This window comes from Oreochromis niloticus, linkage group LG13, assembly GCF_001858045.2.
Source record: "Oreochromis niloticus isolate F11D_XX linkage group LG13, O_niloticus_UMD_NMBU, whole genome shotgun sequence".
In the NCBI taxonomy this organism is placed as follows: domain Eukaryota; kingdom Metazoa; phylum Chordata; class Actinopteri; order Cichliformes; family Cichlidae; genus Oreochromis; species Oreochromis niloticus.
Window position 1 is genome coordinate 7361815 of NC_031978.2, and position 19885 is coordinate 7381699.

A 19885-nucleotide genomic window follows, 5' to 3' on the forward strand; every position below is an offset into this window, starting at 1 on the left:
TTTTAAAGCTGAAACAAAAATGTAAAGAATAATAATGTATAAACAGATAGAGCAGGTAGTTACATATGTCATACTTAGGGCTAGATCAGGTGACCCTGAATCCTCTCTTAGTTATGTTGGAATAGGTCTAGGCTGCTGAGGGCTTCCCATAATATACTTATAGTAGTGTTTCTTCTTCACTCACTATGTGTTTATATACCTCTTTGCATTTAATCATTAGTTATTATCTGGCTCTCTTCCACAGCGTGTCTTGTGTCCCCTCTCCCCAATGGATCAAGGCAGGTGGTTGCCCCTCCCTCACACTGGTTCTGTCATTTGCATAGTTGCACAAAATACTTTTATTACCAGAAAGTTTGTAAATCTGTAAAACCTGATCGTCCTAAAGTAAATTTTCATTACAACCTCTATCCAGCAGTGAGAGAGAGAGAGAGAGAGAGAGAGAGAGAGAGAGAGAGAGAGAGAGAGAGAGATACAAAGGCCTCCCTGTAGCTGAAGGGGAGCAAGAGAGTAACAGGCAGAGAGGAATAAAGAGCCTCTTCCATCACGCTGGTTACAGAGCAGGAAACGAGGGATTTGTTTTCCCTTTTTTGGCCATCACAGTAGCTCCTCCAAACGAGTGGGGTCAGATACAAACATTTAATCTTCTCAGTTTGCTCATGCTTTTTCCTCTCCGTGTTTCATATAAACTTTTGCTCTCAGCTGCTTTTGTTTACATTTTTTGAATTTATTTTCATCCATGAATAGCTCTCACAACCCTCTAAAGTTTAGAGGTTGAAAGCGCTCAGTCTTTTTTCTTCTTTCTTATTAACAAAGCTCTCTCTCTGTTGATGGCGCTCAAATGTTGTTTTATCAAATGTTTAAAGATTGCGTCCGGTGATATACTGTTCCCCGGGGAGAAAAAAAAAGATAAAATCCAGCCATTAATTGATCCTGTTTTTTATGGTTTTGACTTATGCAGAGCACATATACATATATTCATATACTGATTCTTGGTGAGGAGCCAAAAACTACAGTTCATCTAGTATATTTGACTTTTGGCTTCCCGTTGTCTGTATGGCCTTAAAGTTCATAAGAATTAGCCCTGCCTCCGGCATCCTGCATTTGAGTCTGCTTCCTGAGGAAACCGCGACACTGCTATTTCAGTGCCGGGAGGAGTCCCTGGGAGAGATTCAGGACATGGCTGTAAAGATCACATCTTTCAGGTGGAGTGTGAACACCTTAGACTTCCCTTTTTCCTCCAGCACTTCTGGGGGAACACTATGCTTAGTCTCCTGCCCTAGAACTAGACCTAGGTAGCGAGGGCAGATGAATCGCCAATATCACAGTATTCACAGCCTGATATGTAATATTTTAGTCCTCTGTGCCATAAAAATCCACTTCTTAAAAAAGTGGCTGCAGGTGGCTTTAGTGAGTGTCAGTATTTTGACTTTGATGTTTTTGAAGACTCACTGGACCATTATTCCAAATGCAGAGTTTCTAAGATCCCTTGTAGCGACCTGAAGAAGTTGCTTAAAAATGAACTCAGTATCAAAGTGATAAAAGCTGCAGTTCCTCTGATGGCCACTTGAGGCTGGCTCCAACAGTGAGTGAGTCCCATAGACTCCCATGTTAAAAATTTCCAGCTTTACGGCAGAAACACTGTTAAAACCATATTTAAACTTTGTTTTTAAAATTATTAGTAGCTGTGGGCACTAATATCTGTTAAGTGTCACCTCAGCTAATTTGAGTTGCTAAACTGGACAACCTGACCATGTTTATGATATTGTTGTCTTTTGGTGCAGTTTAATGTAATTATCTGATAAACAAAAGGGTTATTGTGCAGTTGAAAAATCCAACCAGGAAGTCTTGTTTGTCGAGAAATTTGTTTGGACTCAAAGAACTGACTCAGCACACCACCAGGAGTTCTAACATGGTTATTGAACAGGGAAATTGACTGACCTGTAAACAGATGAGTGGCTTGAAGGAAGGATCTGGCAACATGAAGATAATCAGTTTGCAGATGCCGAGTTTGAGAGATTTCTTCGCAGGTGCAGGAAAACTTGAAGCCAGGATTGAGACACAGAGCAGGCATCTCCGAAGCAGATGGAAAAAAGGGATAAATGAGTACGAGATACAAGAACACAAGCTTATCAAGCTGTTTACCATATTGGTTGGCGTAACGCTCTGACAGGGACCCACAGCATTATCAAACCCACTAAATAGGCAAGCTTAATGGGAAGATTAGACAAAGGCGTGGAAGGATATACATGTGAAATGGCTCCACCCACAGGCACTTAAGCAATAGAGTACCAGCCCACAGTTCCACCTCAAGCCAACATTTCAGGTTATTATCTTAAAATTTCAACTTAATAACTCAAAGTTTCCAAAAGTTGATTCTGTTCATCTGGACGTAGCGTTTTGTGGGAGAAGCCCACTGAAGGAAAAATGGGCTGGGAGGTCAGTTCCTTAATCTTAATTATGCAAATTCTCATGACCATTGATCAACAACCACTGACCAAAACCCACTGATCAATGGCCGTGAGTACCATTCACAGAGAGTTGGGGAATGGCTGCAATCACAGCATTGTAAGATGGCGAAAGATGTACCCTTAGGCCCCCTCCTCGATTCAGAGATGGTCTTTCTCTTTTCACGTAAATGGCCTCCTTGACTCCGCGCTCAAACCAGCGTTCTTCCCTGTCCAGGATGTGTACATCCTCATCCTTGAAAGAGTTTCCACTGGCCTGTAGGTGTGAATAGACTGCAGAGTCCTGGCCTGACGAAGTAGCTCTTCTGTGTTGTGCCATCCGCTTCACTAGAGGTTGTTTGGTTGCCCCGATGTATAAATCCTGGCAATCCTCCTGGCACTTAACAGCGTACACTATGTTACTCTGTTTGTGTCGGGGGACCCGATCCTTGGGGTGGACCAATTTTTGGCGCAGCGTGTTTTGGGGTTTAAAAGCCACAGAGACCCGGTGTTTAGAAAAAATGCGTCTCAACTGCTCCGATACTCCTGACACATACGGGATCACCACAGGTTTTCGCTTGGGCAGCGGTTGTCCTTCTCTCCTGGATTGGCTGGAGCTTTCTTTAGGTGCCTTTCCAGTTTTGACAAAAGTCCAGCTGGGATAACCACATTTACTCAGGGCCCTCTTGATGTGCTGTTCTTCTGCCTCCCTGGCCGCTGTGTCAGCGGGGATGGTGTTCGCTCTGTGTTGTAGCGTCCTGATGACACCCAGTTTGTGCTCCAGTGGATGATGAGAGTCAAACCTTAGATACTGATCCATATGCGTAGGTTTACGGTACACGTCAGCTTTTAGATGTCCCCCATTACTGATGGAAATCAGTAATGGGGGACATCTTGACCTCCCATCTTGACATCTTGACCTCCCACCCCATTGTTCCTTCAGTGGGCTGGTTTCAGTCATTATGCAAATGTACTGTTTATAAGATTGGGGAAACCTGCAGTCAGCTGAGACTGAAGAAGTCACTTGGATGAGTGACGAAACGTTTCTCCCACAAAACGCTACGTTCAGATGAACAGAATCAACTTTTGGAGATTTACTTACCTGGATGATTGAGCATGCATCAAGAAACTCAAAGTTTCCAATTGTTTCCAATTGATCAACATCATTTGAGATAATAACCTAAAACCTTTACTTACACAAGGCAAAAAAATAAACCATGGTGGAAACATGCTTCCATAGCTTGGTGTCTTGATCTCTATCTAAAAAAAACTATAACTTTTATCATAATGCAGATTGATTGTGTCCACCGTTGTACAGTCTCTAAGAATCTCACCAGAAAGAGTTATATTCAATGTGTTTGAAGTTTTAATAGGGCCAACCTCTTAGGAATTTTCTGGGTATCATCATTTGCAGCTGCTTGTTACCGTCTTGGGACTTTCTGTGAGAACTGATACTGTGAACTTGAAGTTTGAGGATGACACTTTTAGACACACCCAGAAAGAGAGCAAGAGGAAGTGGTCCATTAGAGGCCAGCTTCTGATTCAACGTCCTTTGTGCACAAACGTGTCGATAATGCACTTGTGAGTACAGATGTGTGCATCTGCACAGAGAATCTGAATGCGTGCGTGCTTAGTATTTGCCTGCAGCTCTGTTGTATTTGCGGCTCGTGAGAAAAGAAACCTTGATGTTGCTCCAGCAGCGTTTCCTGCTGTGGTCCAGCCATACTGCTCTTCTCATCTCTTTCTCTAATCTCTAAAACACAATCTGACTCTTCTGTTCCTGCTCCGAGTAGACTGCCTGGCTTCTTGTTGTGCATCGCTGGCGGAGCCACAAAGTCTGGTCAAACTGGACATTTATTAGCCAGAAACATACAGTACGTCTATGGTGCCTGGTTTGTGTCATCATCTATTCAGTGACCATCAGAAAGGCTATTATTAGATTAATAGATGAGCTGTTATTCCTTGTATTTTTAATCTGATTTGACCTTCATCTTTTAAGTTGCATTTAGTGACAAAGAATTCTATTTCCTGTTCTAATTCAGCACGGGCTAAGTTTGGATTTTCAATGCTTAAGTTAAAGATCCAGGTCTGAATGCTGCCTCATTCTCTGAAGGTTAATGTGATCTTACTTTGAGCTGCAGATCTGCATGTACATAACACAAGTGTTATGGAGTGTTTTAGTAACAGAGGACTCAAAAGAAAACCACAAAAGATAACTTAAACTTCCTTTCAAAGTCATCTTCTTCTTCTGTTATCCTAGCAGTGTTGCTAAACCAGATGGTTATCTTAAACTGAGGTAAAATGCTTGAACTTGGACGACATTGCAGAGAGCCAAAGTAGGGCTGAATGATGCTGATGTGACCAAAAACACTCTTTCGTTTTCAGCCCACTGTGTAGGATGCTGGCATGTACCCTAGTTAAGTTCCTCCCATACACACTTAAAGATGTAAAAATTATCCTTCCCACTAATTCATCTGGAAATTCCCAAGAATCTCAAAAACAAAACAATGAGAACACTTTTGACCTAAAAGTGAAGCAATGCCTTCATGATCACACACTCCAGACTTTTCCGCTAGAGATGTCGAGCTCGAGGCTAAATCTGAGGACCCAAAAGCAGATTCTGAGACACGTTACCATTTTCAAAGGTTTATTTAGTGCAGAGCTGACCAGTCCAACTAAGGAGAGAGCAGGCAGGGAGTTGAGGATCCTTCCAAACAGAGATATCCAGCAGGCAGTTAGATATTTTTTTTTATGCTTAAAGAAAAACAAGCTGGAACATTGGACGGGATCCGAGGCAAACAGAGAGAACAAGTAAGTACACTGAGAATAATTTAACTCAGACGTTTTCAAAGGCTGGACCAATTATCATTTTGATAGGCTTAATGATCTGGCAACAATGGAGAACCAGCTCTTTTACGTGCAGGTGAATGGATTGAAAAACAGGTGTGCCAGCCTGTGATTCACCAGGAGAGGTGAAGCGAGGTGAGCCTGCCGCTCACATACTCATGAGGAATAAAGAGGGAGGGAGGGAGGGAGGGAGAGGCGAGGCGAGGCCCTGTTGGACCTTTTGATAAGCGCCTTCCAGTTGGTTTATGGTTTGTAGACAAAGGCCCATCTTTCGCCAACAGTGGTCATGTTCAACGAGTCAGTTTGACACAGAAGTTTGAGTCCATTGTAAAATAGCAGATGGGCATCCAAGGAGTGATCTAAAAGGAGCAGCTGGGCTGGAAATGGTCCAAAGGTGTTCAGGGAGCCGAGTGCATATATAGAATAAATGAAAATCAGCATTGTCAAAAAGAGCCTGCTTAAACAAAGATGATTTAACTGTAGAGTTAGCTGAAAAAGTCTCAAAAAAGACTGAAAATTAAATAAATTAAGTAAAATAAATAAATATATTAATTTCATTCATGAAAATCAGACCACAACTTCTGTTGTGGCCAATTCAAGCTTCCCTTGTGCTTACAGGAAGACCAAAGCCAACAAAAGGAAGTGAGAACAGCAGTGCAGCACAGTCGAAACACATTTGCACATTTACTGTAATTTCAATTTAATTTCTTAGCAAAGGTGAAATGTGAAAAAAACTGAAACAAACCTCTAGACTGAAGGTTTCCCACATCACTGCTTCTTGGGGCGAGTCCCTTTTTTGTTTCAAAGTTTGACAGTTCACCTGAAAACCATTTTCTCTGGCATGCTGGTGTTTTCCCTTTTCCTGAGAAAAGTGCCAGAAATGTTTCACTAAAGCCTTTGAAGGTTATTGTTCTTTCAGCATGTACACCAGAGAGCACAGGTCAAATCTTTTTAACACAAAACTTCATTTAGTTTTAGTCCAAGTACTTGCTGTACTGAGTAATGTACTGACTGGAAAAGTGGCTTCACTGGCTTTTTACTGGAACTTGTACCTTGGACTATACTGGATTTGTAGAAGGTCATTCTGGTTCGTAGAAATGGTACCTTATGACCAAATCTAATTCAGAATTAATCAAGCAGCTCATTGGGACCCACAGTTAAAATGATGATGTATATATACTGTATATGAGATATCCAGAGATTCGGGCATGGTGTCTGGCCAGAGCTAATCTATGTAATATGTGGATGCCGCATCCTTCAAATTAAATGGGAAAGAGACCACCCACCTTGTTATCAGCACTCAGTTCAGAAACCTGCATATTTGATACGGAAGTGCATTGGTGCTTATGGAATTGGTAGCTTGCACATCTAGACAAATGCAGAAATGTATAAACAGGTTTAAGAGCAACATCTTGCCCCATCCAGACAATGTTTTTTCTTAGGGAAAGCATTGGATTATTCAGGAAAACTATGCTAAACCACAGCGCAGCTATTAAAAAAGTATGGCTTCTAAGTAGAAGAGAAGCAGGAATGGGATAATATTGCTGGGTTTACAACTATGCTTATTTGCAGTAATAACTATAACATTTTAGCAGGCTAATCATGAATTTCATGGGTGAACCTCACGCAGGCACTTGGGGCACCTTAGAGGTCCTTTAAGTAGGACACAGTGTGCTGTTCTTGCAGAGTGCAGCCATGTTGTCCTCTTGTGCTTTTTTTCTGTATTTCCAAGTGATCAAAAGTAGTAAAGGGTTGTACAAATATAGCATCAAACATAGCATGTTAGAGTCATGCACCATCATGGACATGAATGCAATGTTTATTTTGGAGTTTTGCAGGTTAAACATGAACATATCATGACAAACACAGCCTGTGACTGCATTTATTAGGATGCAGGGTAAACAGATATTTCATATAACACAGGCTCAGTAATGTGATAGATTATGATGTGTGTCATTTAAATCCACGTTGTATTTCCAGAACAAAGAGACAAGTAAATATAAGTAAACTTATGCACACCTGGAAGTTTATTTGCATCCAATTGTGCAACAAAATTTCAGGCCTTTGTAATTTAATTCACAAGGAAATTTAAAAGATCTGAACCAATGGACTCTGACAAGTGTTATCAGTAAACATGACTTCAAAGATTAGGTGCTTTCTTTAAATGTTAAACTAACTGTTGTGTGGTAAAAGTTTTGTGGTGTTAGGTTTTAAGTTTAGGTTATACCTTGCATAGTTTCCCATTTTATTTTGAAACTTGCACTTACTTTGTTGGTTTTACTTCTCTTGATCTCTTTCCATCACCTGTGCCCACACTGTTACCATGCCAGTTTGTTCAATATTTAGTTGGCATACCAGCCCCACTCAGTTCAAGCAGCAAAACTGTCAATTCTTGACACACACAAGATAACTGTTGCTGCCAGGCAACCTTAATTGATTTCTAAATGATACCAGGTGATTGCTGGTATCTGTCTCTGTGACATGGTTATTTCCATGATTGATGATACTATAAACGTGGATTGCTTTGACAGCTCCATGGTTTGTTTGTGTTCTCTATTAAAAACATGTGCTCCTCCATTGCATTGCTTATCACCAATTCTTGCTAGGCTGCGATTAAGTTGTAGGAAAACGAGCGTGCCGAGTGTTTGCTCCATTTACTTTCACCCATGTGTTAAATTCAATCTTTCTGCATTTAAAGTCCTGCCCATCTCCTTAGCTGCTGGCCATCAGCGTGTTTGCTTACCTGCGTTCATACTGTGCCTTTGATGCAAATGTTTTTCCTCCTATGACATCTTCAGCATTTCATTTGCTTAATTTCTATGATTTGCCTTCCTTTGAGACATTTTTTGTCCAAGAAATCAGTCACTGAGTAGGGATGTTTTTTCCTTTTTTAATTCAATTTTTGTTCAACTGAGTTACTCTATGTTAATTTCCAGGAAACTTAAGAAAACAAAAGGTCACCTTCATGATATCAGGTTTCTATTTAAGTACTTCCTGTTTTATTTTGAAGTGTCTATTTGTTTTACCTGTGCTTCCTGCCCATTTTTTTCACACCATTATTCAGTTAGTTAGGAGTGCCTTTGCATAAATACCTCCACTTTTTTAGCTCTCACTTGTCAGATTTTCTTAATAAATTTGCAGTTGAAGTTTTTCTGTAGGTTTTTTTCTGTAGGTTTCCAGCGTCCTTGTGTTTGCAGTTTTAATTCCTTTTCTGTGGCCATTTCTTGATTTTTGGAGCCTGCTGGACCTTTTTTTTTTTTTTTTTTTTTTTCTTTTGCTTCACTAATTGATTACCTGCTATGACCCCAGCCTGGGTGATGTATATCGATTTTATTATTTTTCCTCAGTGTTCAGCGTGTGCACAGTGAGCTAAATGCTAGCATGTTTATAAAGGAAATTGCTAGGATGCTTTATCAGACATTAATAGTAAAATGGGAACTGTTAAATGCTTACTAGAGCCATCTTTCACCTGGCTAATGTATCAAGACTAAGAAGTTCTAGAACACACATAGGAGGTGCAGAGCTTCTTTTATCTGTTTAGTCCCTTTGAATATAACAAAACACTCGACTCACACATGAAGGTGACCTAAATTACTGCAATCCAGTTGACGTTATACCTAAGAGTTCCTGTGAAATGGCCTCTTGAATTTCATGGAAAGCTGATATCCTGGAGGGCGACTTCTCTTAATACTGAGATCATGGTGTATCACTGGGTGGAACTGGGATAAATCATTTAACTTTTCCCATCAAGGAAAGTGACATACTTTCCTTAACATGGATAAACACAAACTCTCACTGAAGAGGCCTCGGGTCATTTGATCATTCTTAAACCTTTGTCTTAATTTTAGGTACATGTCCACCTGCTACTTGGGTCCTGATGGGGACCCATGATGGGGAGATGGGAACTTAAAATGCTTGCTTTCTAATGCATTGCAGCATTATGGCTGGTCATTACCTCCTTTCCGATTTCTTGTTTCTGTTGACCTTGTGTTTTAGCTCACCAAGAAGGCATGTGGACCAAGACTGTATGGGATTGCTGTTGTTGGTCTTAATTTTGGAAAGTACTGGGAAAACTTTTTTTTTTTTGTGCTTTTCAGGACTTGCCCTATTAGGCAAAGAGCACTTGCAGTGTTTGATGTTAGACAAAAAACCGCATACTGTAAGTGCTCTTTGTCTGCTAGTCTGCACTCATTCAACCCTTTCAACATATAGTCAACCAAATTTAGTCCGTTCTGCATTTGTTCCTCTGATGGCATTGTACAGTGTTTAATGTCATAGTCCATACTAGCTTGTATAGAAGCTGTGGGATGAGCAGGTGTTCTCCACCCTCAAAGACAGAACATTGGTTCCTTCTATAGCAAGGATCACCTGTTTCTCATGAGCTTCATCACCTACAATATTTAACCAGCTCAAGGGTCCCATCATCGCCAGACAGTCTGACTACTAAGTCTTAATTTGGCACTTGCATGCACCGCCATAGATTCTCTGCACTCAGTCTTTGTATTCACCTCAGTTGACTTAACTTTCATGTCTCCTAGTGGATCCTGTCTTTGTAGAACAATTTATTGGCTCCTGTTATCCCTGTAAACATTCCTACATGAAACTTTGTTAAAGGTTTTGAAAGTGTTACTGCTCTCTCAGTCTGCATTAAAGTCCACCATTCTCAGACTGAAATGGCCGATGACAAGTGGCTAAAGCACTACAGAGGGACAGCATTGCTTCATGTTCTTTGAGCTGTCTGATGTACATTACTTCAAAAGGAAAAGAAGCTACACTTCTTTTGACAAAGACCTGATGAAATGCTTTTAAGGGCAGTCTCCAGTTAAAATAACAGAAGTAAAAGTGGGTCACTGGAGCAACTGATTATGTGGGTTTGTTTGTGGTGGGGGTTTTTTGCACGGCATCCTAAAACTAACTTCTTTAAACTTCTTCCTTCTAGTTGTATGACATGTAAAGTGAAATATCTTAAGCCATGCATCAGTTCTGGCTTATAGCCCATGAGAATTGGCTCTTCAATGCATTAGAAATAATGCATGCTTGTGCTGCACTATTGTTTGGTCTTTAGTACTCTTGGCAAAATGATACTTGGAGGTGGCAGATGTTGTCATGCTGACAATGGGTCACTCTAGCGATTGCTAGGTGGTTGCTATGCCAGGTAACATGATATCTGATAAAAGCTATAAGGGGCCTAAGATGTACCTCCTACATCAGGTATTGGCAACCTTCAACATTAAGAGCCATTTTAGCCCCTCCTACCAAACAAGAGGCAATACCACACATGTGGAGGTGACAGATGGCTTTTGTTTTGGTTTCTTTTCAAAGCTTGTGAGAGCCCCAGTTTGACAACCCGAGGAAGGCTCACTGTTGTCCACATGACTATCAATACCTGATTGTTTGCCAAGTACTGTAGTGAAGCATAAAAATGGAAAGCTGGCTGTAATGAAAGCTGGGTAGCAGGTGAAACAAACAACCAGAATCACTATAGCCTTAGAAAGATTGTCAAGAACTTGGGAGAGCGTCACAGGAGTGAAACGAGGCTGTCGTTATAGTGAAGCCATGTAGACACACTTTCAGGTACTGTTGTCTCTTTAATATGAAGGCACTCCTGAACCTGAGACGGTGTACTTCATCTTGCCGTCTGCTTATAAACTTTATGCCAGCCTCCTTTTCCAGCAGGACTTTGCACCTGCACAGTGCCAAACCTACAACCAAATAATCTGCTGACCATGTTGTTACTGTGCTTTACTGGCAGTTGAACACCACAGACTCAGCAGTATTATTGAAGGTGATGAACGCAAACACATAAGTACAGATGTGCTGAATGCCAGTATTGGAACAACACCACTCATATTGATGCAGTACGTCATGGTAAAGGAGCTCCAACACAGTAATTTGAGTATACATGAATATACTTTACAGAGGTTGGTCACAAGCACTTGAAAAGGAAGCATGACTTTGATTTAGAGAAAGGACTTCCTTTCAAGCAGTGTTCACATTTTTAACTGAAAAAACTGATGGTTTAAGACGAGTTAAGGAGCTCATCTTCTATAACTGACCACTGAGCATAGGTGATGTAATCCACCATCTATCAGCCACCTGTCATGAAGTGTTTAGATTCCCTTCCCAGACATTTCAACCCCCACTCACGCCTTCTTTCATGTGACCTCATCCGCTCACATGATAGTTGAGTGGGACAATTTCATACAGAAGTTTCACACTTTGGCCCCAAGGGTAATGACACACCTACTTTTTTTTTTTTTAATATTATCACATGAGCAAAAGTGTGAATGACTCTTTCCCTTAATAGGTCAATGAACCCATGCATCACCTCTGAGAACCCACTGCAGTTAAATATCTGAGGGAATTTCCATCAGCAGTTTCAGAACTGAAGAAGCCTGTTAAATGAAAGGTGAAATAAACCAAAAGTCCAGCTGCCTTTTCTAAGTGTTCAAGACCATCTCTGTAAGACTCTACTAAAAGAGATTCTAGTAATTTGATACAGGATTTCTGACTAAGATAGCTGGGATAGGATCCCAGCTATCTTGGGGCGAGAGGTAGGTTGCACCCTGGACAGGTCACAGGGGCTAACACAAAGAGACAATTAACCTAACCCCCCTAACTGCATGTCTTTGGACTGAGAGGAAGCAGACTTTCCAATTTCTAAGGCTAATTTGTCTTATCTTAATTTATGTACAAGGTCACTATGGGCCCCCCACTGTAGTCTGCCCCACTGGAGCCCAGTTGGAACCTCTTTTGCCTCCAATTAAGCTCCAGTGGAGCATCTGTCTGAGCCCTGGTGCTGGAGACCAGTGCTCCCACAGACCCCAAGGAGGCCTATTTGCTGTGTAGAAGAAGTTAGTCAAACCTGCAGTGGACAAGGGTTGAACGTAACCATTCAAGCCTTGTCCACTGCAGGTTTGACTAACTTCTTTAGCCCTTTAGAAATGAAACCAGAGTTTAATTATAAGACACAATTGTGTTCTGAGTGGCAACTGAAGAGTAAGGTTTCATTTTCCCCTCCCACAGATTCTCTTATTCATATTTTTAGGTGAAGTGAAACTCTAGTGGCACAGACTTGATCTAGTGTGCCGTGTCAGCCATGTCTGACTGTTCAGATGTCTTACGAGAAAAGGGTGTAACCGGTTTGCTTTGTTGGGTTACTCCCTTGTGAGCCCGTATCACAGACAACAGCAGCAGACTGCAGCACAGTACACACATGAAGACACTCGGCTCAGTCTGTTTAATTTGGTAAATAAAAAAGGGTTTTGTTTGCATAAAACGTGGCTTTGTCAAAATCCTGACTTAAATGGGATACAGAAAATAAGCCTATGTTCACTGGCCACTTTATCATGGCTACTTTACCAGTACAGCTTTGTGATATGGTACATTGTCCTGCTGGAGGCATCCATCAGAACTCGTGCTCCAGTTAGTCCCCAGTGTTTATATAGTGTCTTTTCTGCTCTCTATGGGCTCATGTATTCCCCATGTGTGCCCTGCCTCAATTCTTTTTGTTTTGTGTGTGTGTGTGTGTGGGGGGGGGGGGGTCACTTTGTCTTTGTCCTACATTTAGAGTATCTTCTACACCCCCACATAGAAGCAGCAATGGGAATAAGATGGCATTCATGTGAAGTTTTTAATAAAGGAATAAAATCTAGAGATTCAAACTAAAGGAAAATGGCCCTTGCAGGAAGCTGCATCCTCTTTTCTCCAGCTACTGAATTGCTCTCTGCTGTTTTCCTCTATTACCCAATTACATAATCATGCAATCCTGTGGCTGCTGTCCATGCTTAGCAACTAATTTCCAGGCAACGCATGGAAATGAAACAGACAAAACCACCAAAGCAATACACTCCAATTTCATGCAGTATAATTTCATAATACCAAATTATGATCAATAATGGAGCACTGAAATTGCTTGGTGCACAGTAAAAAGAGGTAATCTTTTCCTCCATGTTGTTACAATAACAACGTGTGCGTTTTCTTTCTTCAAATGACTTTACCTCCTGCTCTGTCATTAGCATGGATAATCTGATAATACGTAATTTTAAAATGGTCCATTGTTACCTAGCAGACAACACAACCTTTAAATACACATGTCCGAAGGCTGCTCTGGTTTTGAATGTATTCCCCAGTCTTGGTTTCTAACGTGCATTCCATGATGACTCTAGTGGAGAGATAATTGCAGAGGTTCAGGAGAGTGGGGAGACCACAGATGCAAACAGTGATGTTCAGCATAGTTGTTTGGTAGGTGGTGTCTCAGGAATTTCCTCCATGTGGAGGAATTGTAATAACGGCAAAGGTTAAGATTTACATGCTTGTTTACTTGTTTTCCTTAAAGATACAGTCCACTCTAAAGAAAATGTCATTAACTACTGCAACATTAGGCAATCACATCCTGGTGACAGATTCTACAAGTTTGTTTTAAAACAGCATTTCCCTCTTGTTACATGCCTATAATTTAAACTGCTCTTTTATAGCATCATTCAGATCCTTAGATTATATAAAATAAGCACCAGGGTATGGCATGATCTGAAGTTGAAGTGGTTTTAAAAAGATACTTATCTGTAATATCTTAGCAGGATCAGTCAAAAGAGAGATTTCCATCTACAACAAATATTTGGTCTAGAGCACTGTTCTGGAACGTCCCAGTCAAGGAAATGTAAACATAGGAAGAGCAGCAGTAAGACCCACCCATGCCCATCAGATATGACAATAAGCCATATACAGCATGAAAATTGATATGGTGTTGCAAAGTGGCAGGGTAGGCAGGGTTAAGTTGCTTAATTTGTGCATTCTATATGTATTTGCCATCAGCTGTTGTGGGCTGGTGTAGTAATCAATTAATCTTAACTTCATTTCCTTCCCAAGCTAATGCTATGCTGAGTTTTCGATCAATAACTTGGAAGTCATATCCATAGAGAAATCCATAATGGAGCTCTGACATCAGCCTTGCATTATCAAAAAGGAGAACCTGAATGTTCAGATGATCTGCTCTCTCAGCAAGGGGGGCACAGTCGCAGGTTGGATGGAGAAGGAGAACATCAAAACGAGCACAGACCACAAACGATGGTAGTAAGTAAAATTTTATTTATATAGCACATTTCTAGATAAAAGATCACGAAGTGCTTCACAAGGTATAAAACAAAAGCAGTCCAGAGTTAACAAAATGCAATTCTAAAAAGATGTGTTTTTAGCTGTTTTTTTTTTTTTTTAAAGTAATCAATGAGTCTGCAGATCTTAAGTTCTGAGGAAGAGAGTTCCACAGTCTGGCGGCCACAGTGGCAAAAGCTCTATCACCCTTGGTTTTCAGCCTAGTATGCTGAATAACAAGTAGGCCCTGATCACAAGACCTCAGGGACCTACTAGGGACATTGGGCTGTAAAAGTTCAATGATGTAGGCTGGTGCTTGTCCTTGAAGAGCTTTAAATGTCAGAACCAGTATCTTAAAATGGACTCTGAATTCAACGGGGAGCCAGTGCAGCTGTATAAGCAACGGTGTCACATGAGAGTACTTAGATGTTCTTGTCAGAAGCCTTGCTGCAGCATTTTGGACAATCTGCAGACGCTCCAGGGAGTTTTTGTTTAGACATGTAAACAGTGAATTACAGTAGTCCAATCGTGATGAAATGAATGCATGAATAACAATCTCCAGTTCAGTATGAGATACTATGGGGCTCAGTTTAGAAATGTTTCTTAAATGATAGAAGCAGGACCGAACCAGAGATTTGACGTGAACATCCAGGGTAAGAGCAGAATCAAAGGTTACCCCTAGGTTCCTGATAGACGATTTCACACATGTTGAAAGAGGGCCAAGAGCATTCATTATGTTAGGTTAGTCTTTTCTTCATTAAGTTGGAGGAAGTTGTCAGCCATCCAACCTTTGATGGTTTCTAAGCACACATTTAGAATCTGCAGCTTAGAAACATCTTCAGGTTTAAAAGACATATATAGCTGGATGTCGTCTGCGTAGCAGTGGTAGCGAATGTCCTCAAAGGGGCTCAAAACATGCTGGAGAGGAAGTAAATATATTAAAAACAATAAGGGCCCCAGCACAGAACCTTGTGGCACACCATAGGACAAGGACGTGGAAGATGACCTGAACTTGGAGACCGCCACAGAAAAGTATCGTTCATAGAGATACAAGGAGAACCACTCTAAGGCAGACCCAGATACAGCAACCCAGTATTTCAGCCTTTCAAGCAAAATGTAATGGTCAACGGTGTCAAAGGCTGACGTGAGGTCCAACATTAGGAGTACAGAACACTTTAAAGTCTTTTGATTTCATTGCATGAATTTCTTCTTTTTATTGAGACGATGTGACAACGCTGAATTTTTATTTATTTTAAATAGCAGTAAGTGATTATGTTAATGTTTATATTGACGGGTTGTACTGATCAGTTGCTTGTTTTGAAAACTGCTCCGTTTTCAATTTTGTTTCATCAGTTGTTCTGTAGCACAACTAGGTAACAAGACAGGAATTTTCCACCAGAGGCAGACACATTAACCTCCGTTTGACCCTTCAGAAACAACAGTTCCATCCAAACCCTTTCAAAACGGAAAGCAGTACAAACATGCAAGCTTTCAAGAAGCATGCAGAAAATACTCACAAACACACATTTCCCTATCCAAATGGGGTTATTTGTGACCTCCAGCATTACAGACGCACTACACAGAGAGAAAACGCAAGATTTGCATCTTCTATACATAATATGCTCTGCAGAACACACCTGCTTAAAATAGCATTGTATTTTAAACATGTTTGTTAAAACTCAACACCTTATTTGGTTTTGCAAATAAGAGTTTGAACTTTGAGAGTAATCAAGCGCATCAGCAAAAGAAAGATTTTATCCAGTTTTAAATATTTATTTCAGACAGTCATAGGCATAAGTACACTCTCAATTATCATGTTTTACCTAACAGGATGTTATTTTTTAAAAAAAATCTGGTTCATTGTGGTTTGTGGACATTTGTTTATGCACAGCTCACTGAAGATCCTAACACAACACTTCAGTCAGGTTGAGGTTTGGACTTTGACTGGGCCACTGCAACACCATGATTCTTGTCTTTCCTGGCCAAGCTTCAGGTATGAGACGGATGGCATGCATACCAAAGAATACTTTGGTATGCAGAGGAGTTCATGGTCGACTGAATGAGGGTACTACAAAGAGGATTTCATCTTATCCTGGTAACTTCAGGGTGAACACTGGGTTCTACAAAGCTGGTCTACTGGGGTATATCACCACTGTAGTTTAGGCACAAACCTTAACCTGCACCAGAGCAGTTTGTTCTACAATGGAAATCGCTGCCTACTGACTGATCAATTTTCTCAGGAAAATACCTTGGAGAGTAGGAAGATGCGTTGTTCAATAGCATCTATTTTCTCTGGATTTCCCTGACAATCAGTAAGAAATGTACTTCTTATAGCAAAGGGGAAATAAATAAAAAAAAAAATATATATATATATATACATACACTACTTATAGCAGCTATACTATTTGATGTTTTATTATTATTATTTTTAAGCATTAACACATGATCCTATTCTCCAACCATTAAACACCACAGACACTGCAGCTGAAAGACTAAAAGTCAAATCTGTTAGTCATGTTCTCTAGAGCTGTGATACTGAAAGTCTGACCTACAAGGTTGGACACGTTTGCTGACTTTTTTTTTTTTTTCTTGCTATAATTCTATATTATTGTACAATGCTTTTTTCTTTTCTTTTTTCTCCTCACACAATACTGCTTTGTCTGTAGCAGCTGTGTAGCTTTTAGTCATTATGTTTAACCTTCATCTATCTTTGTACATTTAGCTGCCAGTGTAATAATCAATGTAACTGGTCAGCTGCTGCCAGTACCACGGCCACACAGGGGAAAACTCTGGGTTAACTTAATGAGTTGATTTGCTTTGTGACCACTTAGCCAAACATCGGCAATCAGTACAAGTTTAATTTAGTTAAATCCAATTTTATTTGTATAGCACCAATTCGCCTGAATGTGGTTTATATTGTAGGCTAGAGTTGAGGAAGAAACTTTTAAAAGAAAGAACTCCAGCAGAACCAGGGTCGGGGAGGGGCAGCCGTCTGCTGTGACCAGTTGGGGGTGAGGGGAAAACACATAGTGGGAGAGGCAAAATTTTATAATTACAAAGGATTAAAAGCAATAGTCGTGTATGACAACAAGGAAGGCGAAAAGACACGACTGGAAAATACATAGTCCTGGGAAGCCCCCAGCAAATTGAGACTAGCAACGTGACTAAGGGAGGGTTAAGGGTCACTTAACTAGAAGGCCTAACTATGAGATGTTTTGAGCCTAATCCTAAAAGTAGAGGGGGTGTCTGTCTCCCAAATCCAAATTAGGAGCTGGTTCCACAGGAGTGGTGCCTGAAAGCTGAAAGCTCGGCTCCCATTCTACTTTTGGAAATTTGAAAATCACAAGTAATCCTGCAGTCTGAAAGCAAAGTGCTCTGTTGGGATAATATGGTGCTATGAGGTCTTTAAGATGCAATGGGTCCTCACTTTTCAAGACCTTGATTTTTAAATTCAATTCTAAACTTGACAGCTAGCCAATAAAGAGATGCTGATATGAAGAAATGAGTGAATGAAGATTATAGAAAGATACCCTGGAGGTATGCTGAACCCACTTCGTAGCACAGCACCTCAGCTGATGACTTGGAGATTGCAAAACAAGCTCCAATTATCAGCCCTCCACCATCAAGCCTAACCAGTGTTTGTGCTGACATGCTGTGCTTGGTTTTCCCCATACATGCAGCATTGTTTATTACAGCCAAACCGCTCCACTTTCTCTTTCCTGACATGCAAATTTGCAAACCTAAGCTGTGCTTCCATGTTCTTTTTAAAGACAGACTTCTTTCTTCTTCTCATTTTACCTTAAAGAGTATATTTCCTTTGTGCCCTATGTTAATTATACTTCCACTGATTCCTCGATTGTTTTTACCTGTGGTAATTATATTTAGCTGTCCCTCATTCCCCATCTGTGTCCTGTTATGTAATCAGGCTACTGTGTTTATATAAATCGTCTTTTGTTGAAGGTTAAATTGTCCTTCTGTGTGCTGCCCTCTTTTGTGCTCTGACCCCTGTGCTTGCCTGTCCTGGTTTTTTTTTTTTTCTTTTTTTTTCCTTTTTTTTTAAAATGTTAATTCTGGTGTTTGGATTTGTTATTCAAAGTCCAGTCTGCAGTGCGTTTGGGTCCTATCCTTTTTGTCCCTTTGTGTATTTGTGTTTTTTCTATTGCCACTGCAGGTTAAAACCAGCTATAAAAAAAAAAAAAAATATGATTCACTGGTGGTCAGTGAGGTGTTGTCTTTCCAAATTTCACCATCTTTTAGTGCCATTAAATTCACTGACAGGTCTAATTTCAGTGCTGGGATTAAGTTGGGTCTCAGCTTGGAGTCCCTACTATGAAGTTTAAAATTGGAGTTTTTATATAGTTTAAGCTTCATGGAAACATGGACGCAGGAATGAAGACCATATTAGCAACATTAGATGAATTCCCCCACCACCACCAATTATTTATTAGCACTGAGCAAAGTCTACCATCAAGAGGTGCATTACATAGACTGTAAGACAATCCCACACACACAAACAATGGGAACATTGACATCTCTGTTTAACTGAATCAGACCTCTCTCTTTTTTTCTTCTTCTTTTTTTTTTTTAAAGTCTCATCTCTACTGATCAAGCACAACTAGGACTATGCTCGTGTGGTTTTTGTTTGTTTGTTTGTTTGTTTGTTTGTTTGTTTTTTCCAGCAGTCACAATTTTGTGCATCACAATTTAACTGAGAAGTTATCCCAGAAGGTCAGATTTTTAAAACCAGGGACAATGGAAGTGGTCCTGAGATGAGCAATGAGAGAAATGTGGTGTTGTTAAAGGTGCTGCTGACAAAGTAAAAGAGGAAGACCACAGAGAAGATCCATGAATCTAGTGAAGGAGGACAAGCAAAGTGTTGGTGCGAAAGAAGAGTAACAAATAGGGTGAAATCAAGGGGTCAGCTGTGGTGTCCTCTTTTAAAAGGAGCAGTAGGAAGCAAAAACAAAAACATTGCTTTCAGTTCTACCAGAACTTAACCAGCCTAAAGCTCAGCCTGCGGAGATCTGGAAAATTAATTTCTCTCTGATGCCACGAACCACATCTTTGTAATTTCCTTCAAGCCACGTCGCTTGTATTAGCTTTACATTGTGTGATTTGTGGTATTTGTGCAGATTCTGCTGAAAGAATGGACTGAAATTGCTCACAATCTGCATGTTATGAGTTGTTCACATGATTCCTATAAAAATAAAAGCTTTCCTGTGATTTCTCTGTGCTGTACGCTGCCGGCTCTGTGTTTTTAGCAGGGGGGGAAAAAAAATCATTCACGCAATAATGTGGGGAAGTAAAGCCACAGCAACATTTCAAAACTAAAGTCATGTGAAGTTTCTCACATCAGATCATCTGATTGCATCTTGTGACCCTTTGGGTCAGACATTAAAAATAAAATGAGCAGATTTCTTCTTTCTTCAAGTGAAATCACAAAATTAAATGGAAACAAAGCTCAGTTCTTTGCTAATTTGTGGTTTAAAACATTCTGCTAAAAA

At 40.4% G+C, this 19885-nt stretch overlaps 1 protein-coding gene and 2 long non-coding RNA genes across 4 annotated transcripts in view; 1 reads left to right on the forward strand and 2 right to left on the reverse strand.

Annotated features, from left to right (window-relative positions):
- The window catches only part of LOC102081706 (protein FAM161A), a 30678-nt gene extending 26923 nt beyond the window's left edge, over window positions 1-3755 (reverse strand). Inside the window, exons 1-2 of the mRNA XM_019367074.2 lie at window positions 3642-3755; window positions 1939-2071 (exon numbers count right to left, since the gene is read on the reverse strand). The gene's annotated coding sequence lies outside the window, so the exon portion shown is untranslated. The remainder of the gene's footprint in view (window positions 1-1938; window positions 2072-3641) is intronic.
- Window positions 3756-5083: 1328 nt separating this feature from the next.
- On the reverse strand, window positions 5084-8260 carry LOC102081609 (uncharacterized). Of its 2 annotated transcripts, none has more exons than XR_001223903.3 (4): window positions 8035-8260; window positions 6578-6659; window positions 6037-6153; window positions 5084-5668 (listed from the first exon to the last, which is right to left on the reverse strand). It is a non-coding gene; the product is annotated as an uncharacterized LOC102081609 (long non-coding RNA). The 2 variants fall into 2 exon arrangements; XR_001223904.3 differs by lacking the exon at window positions 8035-8260 and adding an exon at window positions 7559-7696.
- Window positions 8261-16747: 8487 nt separating this feature from the next.
- On the forward strand, window positions 16748-19604 carry LOC106097850 (uncharacterized). Its single transcript, XR_002064214.1, has 2 exons — window positions 16748-18871; window positions 18972-19604. It is a non-coding gene; the product is annotated as an uncharacterized LOC106097850 (long non-coding RNA).
- The last annotated feature ends 281 nt before the right edge of the window (window positions 19605-19885 follow it).